Consider the following 10,881-nt stretch of genomic DNA (forward strand, 5'->3'; position numbering starts at 1 on the left):
TGGCTTTAGCAATCAAACCAGCAAGGAGGATTATATTATCAAGTGGTAGTCTATACCACTTTATTAACTATCAGGGAAATGTCTATTGCAATAATTGTCAGTGCAATCATGTTTCTTTTACTACTACTAGAGAAACTTGGCCAAATTTATTATTTTTTTGTCCAATCATCCCCAAGGAAGTGTTCATATTCCATGAACATGCAGCTGATAAGACCACTTCTCTTTTATTTTAAGTCTATTTTCAAATAATTTTAAAAAACCCATTCTGATACACTGAGTAGTAATTCTACAGGCTAGCTAGGTTCAAAATCCAGCTCGTCCATTTATTTCATTTTATTACTTTAGCAAATATACTTAACTGCTCAAAGCCTCAGCTTGCTCAACTATAAAATGTGAAACTATTCTCCTTTTGGAGACTATCTGGGTTGTTGAGATAAAATGAAATAATTAGATAGAGTGTCTTTATGGACCTCTACTTCACCAAGTATTTTTGCTTCATTGGATATAAATCATACTTCATTACTGTCTAAGTGCCCATATCACTACTATCCTACAAACACATGGTGTACCTCAAAATTTGAGCACATTTTTACAAGACTCCATCCATGGAAAAAGATGTATGCTGGGGAAAAGTACAGGAGAAGATGACTTTCATTTCAGTGACTGCAAGAATGGGCTCAAACATGACTGATAATGTGGGAAATGGCACAGGATTGAGCAAGGTTTCCATCACGGGATTTCTATGAGTCCTAGTTGAGCTGATGGCACCTTACACGAAAACAAGGTGCACTGGGAAAAGCTGCTGTCAAGGATCTCTATTGAGTGCTAAAGAGAAAAGACATCAGTCCAAAGACTAAGTGTGCCTAATCTAGGCCATGTTCCTCTTCATTTTTTACTATGCATCTGACGGCTGGACACTCAATAAAGATGACAGAAGAATCGTTGCCTTTGAGTTGCAGAGCTGGAGAAGAGCACTGAATATACGATAGACTGTCAAAAGAACAAATAGTTCTCTCCTGGAGAGGTGAAAACAGCTCCCTGAAGGCAAAAATTCTGAAGCTCTGTCTTATGTACTTTGGGAACACTGCCAAGAGGAATAAATCTTTGCAGAAGAACATCATGCTTGGAAGGACAGAGTCAGCACAGAAGAAGTAGCTCCTGGACATAGAGATGGACTGACACACTGACAGTGGAAATGGAATCAGCTGTTTCCAAGACAATGAGGTTGTCCCAGGATAGGACAAGGTTCAAAGCCACTGTAGAGTCACGAAGGGTTGTAGTCAACTCGAAGGCAGCTAACAGCAACATCAAATTTTTAAGTCCATTAATCATTGCTATTTGTTACTGATAGATACAACTACTTTTGTGTGGTGGAATTTTCAATGAACTGGGCCAGCCCATCAGGCGTAATAATGTAAAAACACATGAATAAGCATTGCTGTTACGTAAGAGCCAACTCATAACTGATCCTACAGTGGGTTGAAGGGGTTCAGAGGTTGAAGAATGGAAATCCTGGAACACCTGATTGTGTTCATGCAAAGCCTATACTTTGACCAGACACAGAGCAAGGAAACATTGCTTTTTCTATCTGTAGGCAGAATGGATTATTCAGGATGCTGGAGTTGATGAGAAGGAATGTGGCATCAGGACTGGAAGGAGACTTAACAAAAAAATTGCTTTGTGTAGATGACACAATGTTGTTTTCTGAAACTAAGGAATACCCAAAGCATTTGTTGTAGAAGATCAAGAACTGCAGTCTTTGATTGAAACTTAACATCAAGAAAACAAAAAATTCCACTGAGCCAACTGGCAGCACCATGACAAATGGAGAAGAGCCTGAGATGGTTAGCAATTCCATCTTGCTCAGTTCCACAATCAACATTCTTGGCACAAGCAGTCAGGAAATCAAAAGACGAATTGCATTAGGAAAATCTGCTGTAAGGAACCACTCTAGAGTGAAGAGCAATGCCAGTCTAGAGAATAAGGTGCACCTGATACAGGCCATGGTCTTTGCAATTATTTGCTGTGCGTTAGAGAATTGGACAATGAATAAGGTTCACAAAAGAATCACTGCTTTTGAGTAGTGGTGTTGGAGAAGAATGCTGAACATACCATGGACTGCCAAGAGAACAAACAGGTCTGTCCTGAAGAGGGTGAAACCAAGCTGTTTTTTGGAAAAGGGATTTTGAAGCTCTGTCTCACATACTTTGAGCATGCTGCCAGAAGAAATCAATCCTTGGAGAAGGACATCATTCGTGGAAAGGTGGAGGAGAGAAAGACCCTACATGAGACAGAAGGACTGACATAGTAACTGAAGAAATGGCGGTAGGTGTGTCAAACACAGTGAGATGAGCTCAGGATAGAGCAAGGTTCAGAGTTACTCAGCATAGAGTGAGTCACTATGAATCACAGTCGACTCAATGTCACATAACAACAACAATATCACAAGGGAGGAGAATATCCACTTTTCTCCTTCACAGCACCTGCTAGATTCAAACCACCTTCCTTTGGGCTGACAGTGCAACTCTTAACCCACTAGCCCATCAGAGTCCCATTTATGTATATGAAGCAATTGAAAATATCGTGCCTCGGGTCAGCTACACCTTAGTCCTCAAACTGATAGGGCTGCTCTTAAGCAACTAAAAAGGGTCCATGACAGTAGATTTTCCCAATGCAATATAATGTTTGATTTTTTTTTCAGGAAAATTTTAATTCATTCATTTTATACTTAAATCCATTCATCACATTCATTTCATGTCCCTAGTGAAAATTCTGTAAGGTCCCACAAAAAGTCTCCTTCCTAAGAGTGTCCATGGGCTCATAGTTACTTTCTAGCCCCATATAGAAACACCTGACCCAGCACCTTTGGGTAAAACAACTCTATGATTCATAGAAATGATAATGCTTGTGGATGATTATTACAGCCCACCAAGAAGTCTGAGGAGGGGAGGCAGGCAGCTAGAAGAATCCAATCTTCCTTCACCAAGAAGCAGCATGAGCTCCAAGCAGAACTGGATGACTGGGTGCCACAAGAGGAAAGGTAATGCAGCCACTGTGTTTCCACCATTAAGAAGCATCTTCAAGCTCTCTCTAGTCGTCTCACCTCTCTCACCTGGACACAACAAGCAACCTTGCTGGAAATGTCCACATGCCCAGGCATTGAGAATGGCCTCTAGCCAGCAAGGAATGAGGTTTCTCAGCCAACAGCCTTTGAGAAACTGAGTCCTGAAGCCAACAGCCCTGAGATCCTGGAAGCTGATTCTTAGAATAAATAAATAAATAAATAAATAAATAAAAAAGAAGCATCTTCATTCATTAGTAGAAGCCTTTAAGCGTCACTGGTGCCTGGTACCAGACGTAATCCTCCCAGGCTGTGGCTGAGATGAGTGGCCTGCCGCAGGACAGGGTAACAGTTAGTTTGTTGCCCCAGCTGGGCACTCGATAGTTGAGCTTAGGTCGAAACCAATCTTCTCCACAGTCGCGATGCCCCTGTGCCATAATGGTGGTACCCATAAGTGGAGGAGTCTGAAGTTCACTGAAGACATCAGCTATGAAACTGGCTCGGAAGAGGTAGTGCAAACAAGATGCTGTGCTCAGGCTCTGTTCCTTGCTGTCTGAGACCAGTTGGGACAAGTCGAGCTCATAGAACTCCTTGGGGTTCAGAGTGCTGCCCCCAAGGAGGATCAGCACTCGTGGTACTAGGGTCCGGGCAAAGAGGCTCTCCAGGTGGCTGAAGACGCTCTCCAGTTCTGCCAGGGTCTGCTGAGATTTCTTGTTGTTTGCCTCAGCGGCAGACCAAGGTTTCTTCCTCACCGCATCCTCTGCCTGAGGAGATTCTGGGTAGAAGTGTTTAAGTTGCTCATAGGGCAGAGGGAGTTGCTGGCGTTGGTACATGATATGCTTTAGAAGTTCACAAGTAAACCGGCAGCAGCCTTCCTGGCTCACAGGCCCGGAAAACACGACGGGCACAATGCAGTCTCGGGGGCAAAAGCTTTCCGATGGGTTGGGAGGTCCTTGGGCCATGGTAGGATCAACGAGTTCTAGCTCGGAAACTTGCGTCTGCTTGGCCTTGTCAAACCACTCCAAATCGGCGGGTACTGCGGCAGAGGACATCACTTCCGGCTCCGGCGCTGCCATCATTCTTGATTTTTTGATAGTTACTGCCACCAGGGATGTTGTTTGGGGAGTCAAAATAAAATTAAATCGTCAACAACTTCACTCCTTCTGTCTATCACAGTGTTTTCTATCAATCTAATTGTTAGGATTTTTGCTTTCTTAAGGGTGTTTTATAACTAACTAAATATAATGTAAGATCAATAGTTTATGGAGTTAATGTATTGCCCTTCCCCTCCCTCAACTTACCTACTTACTACTTTTGACCCTCCTCTCATTAACCTTCCAAGATTTACTCCATCTGTGTGTTAAACTTTCCCTACCTTTTTTATAATAGTGGTCTTATGTCCTAGACTAGGTAGCTCTGGTAGCCTACTGGCAAGAAGCTGTGCTACAATCCCGAAGGAACATGGTTCGACGCCACTAGCATCTCCATGGGAGAAGGATGGGCAATCTTTACTAATGTGATTACTGCCTCTGAAAACCTGCCAGATTGTCAGTTATAGTTTGGTTCTGACTCAACATACACATGACTATCACAACCACAAAAATCCTAGACTAAGAGAATTTCACCACCAAGCCCAAAGCAAGCAATTCAGATCTACCAGCAGCTTCTAGGAAGGAAAATGGGAAATCTCCTCCTTGTGATCAACAGACTGTGAAAACTCACTGGAGGACACCCACATGGAGCCTATTCTGACTCCATGCCAGTGAGATCAGAGATCAGACCTATATACATATGTGTATCACAACTATCACGGATCTATATACACATGTCTGTGTATCATGCCCACTATGGATTTACATACATATGTGTGTGTATCACACTCACTAAATATCTATATACATACGTGTATCACACCCACTACATATCTCTCTACACATTTGTGTGTATCACACCCACTACAGATCTATAAACATGTGTGCACTACACCCACTACAAATCTATATATGTATATATTACATTCACTACTTGTCTTTCAAGTTGTCATAGCAACTTATGTATTACTACGTGAACAGAGTTAAGTTTTTGTGACTTCAATTTGCTGGAAATGCCATGATTAAAAAGATAAGAAACAGCTGCAAACATCCACAAATGTCACAATGTAGAGTGCACGAAACCTGAAGAGAGGATGAGAGACACCTAAGTGTTGAGGACTCTCCTTCATAGGGTCGCCTGTGACTCGAAGGCACTTAACAACAATAACATCAACATAGAGAGATCAGCTGGCCCACTGGACAGAAGGGGATGCTACCAAGCCAAAGGTGGGTGACTTTTAGTCTGCAGCCCTCAGGCTAGCCTTTCATTGTTTTTGTTCAGACATTCCTCTAGGTCGTATAGCCCTGGTGTACAAGTTGCCTTACAGCGGTCACTTGTGGTTGTTGTGAGGCTGAACACTGGGGCAGTGATGTGTCAAATGCATTAATGGCTGGTTACCCAATCCTGACAGAGAGTGGGGTGGAGCTCCCCGATTAAAACAAGCTTGGAAGGAGCAGTGGCATCCACTTCCATAATAGCTTGCCTCCGGAAACTCTATGAACCTGGAGAGAGGATGACAGACACCCAAGCGTTGAGGACTCTCCTTCATAGGGTCGCTATGAGATGCCTGCAATTTGACGGCACTTAACAACAACAACAACAGAGTGCATGAAGCATGAATTAAGTAAGTTGGAAGCCATCAAAAAGAAATAGAACACATAAAGATCAACATTATAACCAATAATAAGCTAAATAGACTGTTACTGACCATTTTTAATTAGACAATCATATATCCCACTATGCTGAAAATTACAATTTAAAGAGGAATAGCATTGAATTAATTGTTGAAAAGAACATTCCAAGATCAGTGCTTAAGTATAATGATCTTAAAGATAGGACATATACTAACATTTAAAATTAGGAGCAATTTATTATATTAGTCAAATTTATACATCAGTAATTCAAAACATTAAAAGAATAAAGATTTTTTTTAAAAAGTAAATGCTACAGTCAGAAAGTGGTAATACATGTAGTCAATATGAACTAATAATGACAAACCTCAAGTAGAAACACTGAAAGATTCTATAAGCAATATAGTGAAGGACATGATATTATTTTATTGAACTTCAAAAGAAAATGGAAGAAACACACATTTTATAAAAAAAAAGTTGGATGCTTCTATTCAAACAACTAATGTAACAAATAACCAAGAACCAAAAATAATAAATGAGTAAGTCCAAGCCACATCAAAGCAATTTGTGAAAAAGAAAGCTCCAGGAATACATTACCAAATGAGATTATTTCAACAAATGAACTTAATGCTAGAAGTACTCACACACCTCTGCTAAGAGAATGGGTAGACGGCTCCCTATCTGGAAAATGACAGAATATGGGCGTTACTGAATGGCATCATTAATATTACATGCAAGTAAAATTCTGCTAAAGATAATTAATAAACTTGTAGATATCCAAGAGAAATAAGGCATATTGTTACTGATGTGAGATGGATCTTGGCTGAAAATTCAGAAAACCAAGATGTTTACTTGTGTTTTAATGACTGTGGAAAGGTACTGGATTGTGTGTATCATAACAATTTATACACAACACTGTGAAGACTATGAATTCCAGAACACTTAATTGTACTTATGTAGAACTTGCTCACAGAAATAAAGGCAGATTCTACTGTTGAAAACAATCAGAGAAGACTGAGTACTTTATACAGTAATGAGGAAGGACCAGTCCCTGAAGAAGGTCAACAGGCTTGGTAAATTACATGATCTACAAAAAACAAAAAGGAATACGCTAAATGAGATTAACTGGCATGGTGATTGCAACAATGGCCCAAACACAGCAAGGATTGGGAAGCTGGAGCAAGATCAAAGAGTGTTCTGCCCTGTTGAACACAGGAACATCTTGATTAATCAGAATAAACTTGATGGAACAAAAACATATATTCATGTATCTGAATGTATATTCATATGTGTACATATGTATACAAAATGGATATATATATACATACACACACACACACACACATATATATATATATATATATATATATATATATAGAGAGAGAGAGAGAGAGAGAGACAACAGCATTATTCACAAAATCAAGGAAATGGAAATAATTCAGATGTCCATCAACAAATAACTGAATAGCGATATTGTGGTACATTTACATAATTAAATACTACTATGCAGCACTAAGGAATAATGATTTTGTAAAATACTGTATACTATGGGAGGGTCTAGAGAGACTTCTGCTGAATGAACTCAGTCTCATAAGGACAACATATCATATATCACAGGAAAGGAGGAAGGGGGCCCAAAAAGGGAAAGGGTGAAAATTAATAGGCTGGCAGAGGTTAGTAGATGGATTGGGGTCTGTGAAGGAATAGGAAAGATTCAAAGGGACTAAAAAAGACATGATAAGAGGCATAAATCAATAATATTTACATGAAATAAAATGTATGCTCACTTAGTCAACACATGAACTAAAATTGGAAAGATATAGAGATTTCCAAGGTCCTTGGGCAAGGATGACACAAAATATACATGAATGACTGTAAGAGACACAATGTAAATGAAAGATTATATGAAATAATGTACAATAATGACACACATTGTATATTACTTAAAGCATGCAAACCAATAAAAATACTAGACATAAAAATTGAACCCTGACTAATAAAAATTGTTCAGGGAGAGGGGACCACAAAGAATCTTGATGACTAGCCTACAGTGTATTTTGCATTTTATCAAAGTATATGCTTCTCTGAGAACATGGAGAAACTTAAAAGCAGCCAACTGGGCCAGATGATCTCATTTGATCACCACCAGCCAATTCAGATTACCCAACTTCAAATTTCTAGCCTTTTCAGGTAAACAAAAATCATACACACATGAGAAAACCCATATTAAGACTACCATAAAAACTTTTCCAATCTTACTATCTGCTAAAAAATATATCAAGTGACATGTATAACATGACTTAAAACAAACAAACAAACAAAAAACACTGGAAGATATATGAGCAGTGCAGACGGACAGTTGGAGTATGAGTGAGAGAAATCAGAAACAACTATCTGCCCACACAGGGGAGATGCTGGCTGGTGCTAGGCACATGCCAGGGAGCTGCTTCCTGATGTCACACACACGCTGGGGAGTTGCTCGCAGACACCAGGCACAAGCTGGGAAACTGCTTCCTGACACCAGGTACATGCCAAAGAGCTGTTAGTAGATGCAACAGGCGTGCCAGGGAGAACCTTGCTGACGAGATGGGAAGCTGATGACGCATGTGGCGAGGAACTGCTAACACACACTCTAGAAAGTGACATGCGGGGTCAAGCAGAAAAGCTGTAATATGACTGTGAACCCAGAACTCCAGTCCAATCATAGTCAGCCTACGCCAAGTACTCCAGTCTGGGTGTCTCCAGCCCAGAATGCCTCTCCCAACATGCATTGAAAGCAATGCTTGAACTTGAAAGAGGTACATTGTGGAGGATCACTACTGTTTGACTAAATCACGTGGGATGGCTTAAACTCAATCAGAAGGTAGTGAAAGAGCTGGAGCTTGTGCATGGAAGAAAAACCAAGGCTTCTTAGTTTTCCGATCAGGTCTCCACGCTCTACCTTACATCTCCTCAAGGCCAGTCCATCAACTGCCTTTAGTCCAGACCACTTTGGGATATGCAAGGTTTGGCAGTTGTCTGACAGAGGAGGCTGCATACACAGGCCTATTCTCTAGAAACGAATGCAAGGTAGCTGCCCCACCCTTTTCCGCAGCATAGACTTCAGATAAGGAACCCGCTATCACCTCAGATATAAAAAACTCTACCATAGCAGTGTCACATAGGAAGCAGGTTACCTCATCCCCTACACAAGCCCAAAGTAAGATGTAACCCCAATAAAGTGATACAGTATCAATAGATTTCCTAAAGCCAGAAAGTCTGATGAAACTTTCTGACACGGAATTTAAAACAATAATGATTGAATACTTTAAATGGGTAAAAGAAAAACTTGAAGAATCACTAGATTCTGCCAGCAAAAATGAGGAGGAGCTTTAAAAAATATTTCAAAACAATTCAAAAGAAACAAACAAGAAATTAGAGGCTCTAGAAATACAAAGACCAATGTTTCGGGTACTATCAACATGAAGAAGGGTCACATAAACAGAGCTGAAGAGATGGAACACAGATCCAGTGAGACAAAAGACAGAATTGTTGGGGAGCTCTGGTGGCCTAGTGGCAAGAAGCTGTACTGCAATCCCAAAGGTACACAGTTTGAATCCACCAGATGCTCTGCTGGAGAAGGAGGGACAATTTCCTCCTGTACCAGTCAGATCTGATTTGATGGTACATGCACAAAAAATAATAAAATAAAATTTTAAAAAGACAGAATTGTCATCTCTGATCTGAAAGAAGAAAAAGCAGAATCATACAGGAAGGAAAAAGAAGAAAACCTGAGAATCATGTGGGACACCATCAAAAGAAATAACATGGGCATAAGCAGAATCCCAGAATAAGAAGAAGCAAGTAAAGGCAGCGATAAAATTGTGAGAGAATTATGAGAGAAAAATTTCCAAAGCATAATGAAGAATAAGAGAAAATATTTCTAAGAAGCTGAGAGAACACCATATAAAATACATCCCAAAAGAAAAATCATCACAAGACATATCATAGTCAAACTTGCCAGAACCAAAGATAAGAAGAGAATTCTGAAAGTAGCAAGGGAGAAACAAAGGTAACCTATAAAGGAAAGCAAATAAGATTAAGTGCCAAATTCTCAGCAGAAATCATACATGCAAGAAGACCGTGAAACGACAGATATCTAACACTCAAAGAACACAACTGTCAAGCAAAAATACTGTACCTAGAAAAACTGTCCATCAAATATGAAAAAGAGATTAAAATATCCCCAGAAAAACAAAACCTAAGAGAATTAATAAAAACAAGACCAGCATTTCAGGAAACACTGAGGGATGTCCTTCTTAGAGAAGTGCCAAAGAAAGCAAGATGGACCAAAGTATCTAGCAACAACACCAAAAAGAACTCAACAAAATTATAGCAATGAAACTTTGCCTCTCAATAATCACATTGAATGTAAATGGTTTGGGGGGGGGAAGTAACAGACTGGTTAAAAAGAAATCCATTAATATGCTGTCCATTAATATGCTGTCTACAAGAGACACACCTAAAAAATGAAGATAAAGAAAGTCTAAAAATAGAGGGATTCCAAGATAGCAGCAGTGGAGAAAGCAGTGTGAGGAGATGAAAGAGCAGCAAGCTGCATAAAAACAGGCCACTAGAAAGACTGTCACGGCACACAGAGACGGATGCGGTGCAACGTGGAGAGGAGGAATTTGAGTGGGAACTTTTATTAAAATAATTCATTTGGGACCTACAGGAGCATCAAGCCACTCCATGGGTCCCGGCAGAAACCAGAAGCAACCAGCCGAGCTGCTATGGGACCCATCCACCAGGAGAAAGAAAATTAGCGGGAAACTGACTGAGTTTTCTTAAGCCTCACTAGGAGCAAGTGGGTCTGTTGGAACTTCGCAGTTTTCCTGTGCCCCCAGTGACATCCCAGGATGAGGCAGTCCAGTAGGAATTTAAATGACTTTTTGTGAGCACCAGCAACAGCCCAAAAGAGCATCCAGGACCAAGCAGGCTGCTGGGAATTTGGCTGAGTTCTCTTGGGCCCCAATAATGGCCCAGAATTGGGCAGGCTGGTGAAGGTTTAACTGAGTTTTCTTGGGCACCCCGGACTGCTCAGCAGAGTACCCAGGA

The 10,881-nt window shown here is 40.5% G+C and overlaps 1 pseudogene; it reads right to left on the bottom strand.

Moving 5' to 3' along the window:
* Window positions 1–3,315: 3,315 nt before the first annotated feature.
* LOC102853159 lies at window positions 3,316–4,140 on the bottom strand (annotated as a pseudogene).
* Window positions 4,141–10,881: the final 6,741 nt, after the last annotated feature.

The sequence above is a fragment of the Elephantulus edwardii genome, unplaced genomic scaffold, assembly GCF_000299155.1.
Source record: "Elephantulus edwardii isolate Elephantulus edwardi_28Jun2011 unplaced genomic scaffold, EleEdw1.0 scaffold00285, whole genome shotgun sequence".
NCBI classification, from domain to species: Eukaryota; Metazoa; Chordata; class Mammalia; order Macroscelidea; family Macroscelididae; genus Elephantulus; species Elephantulus edwardii.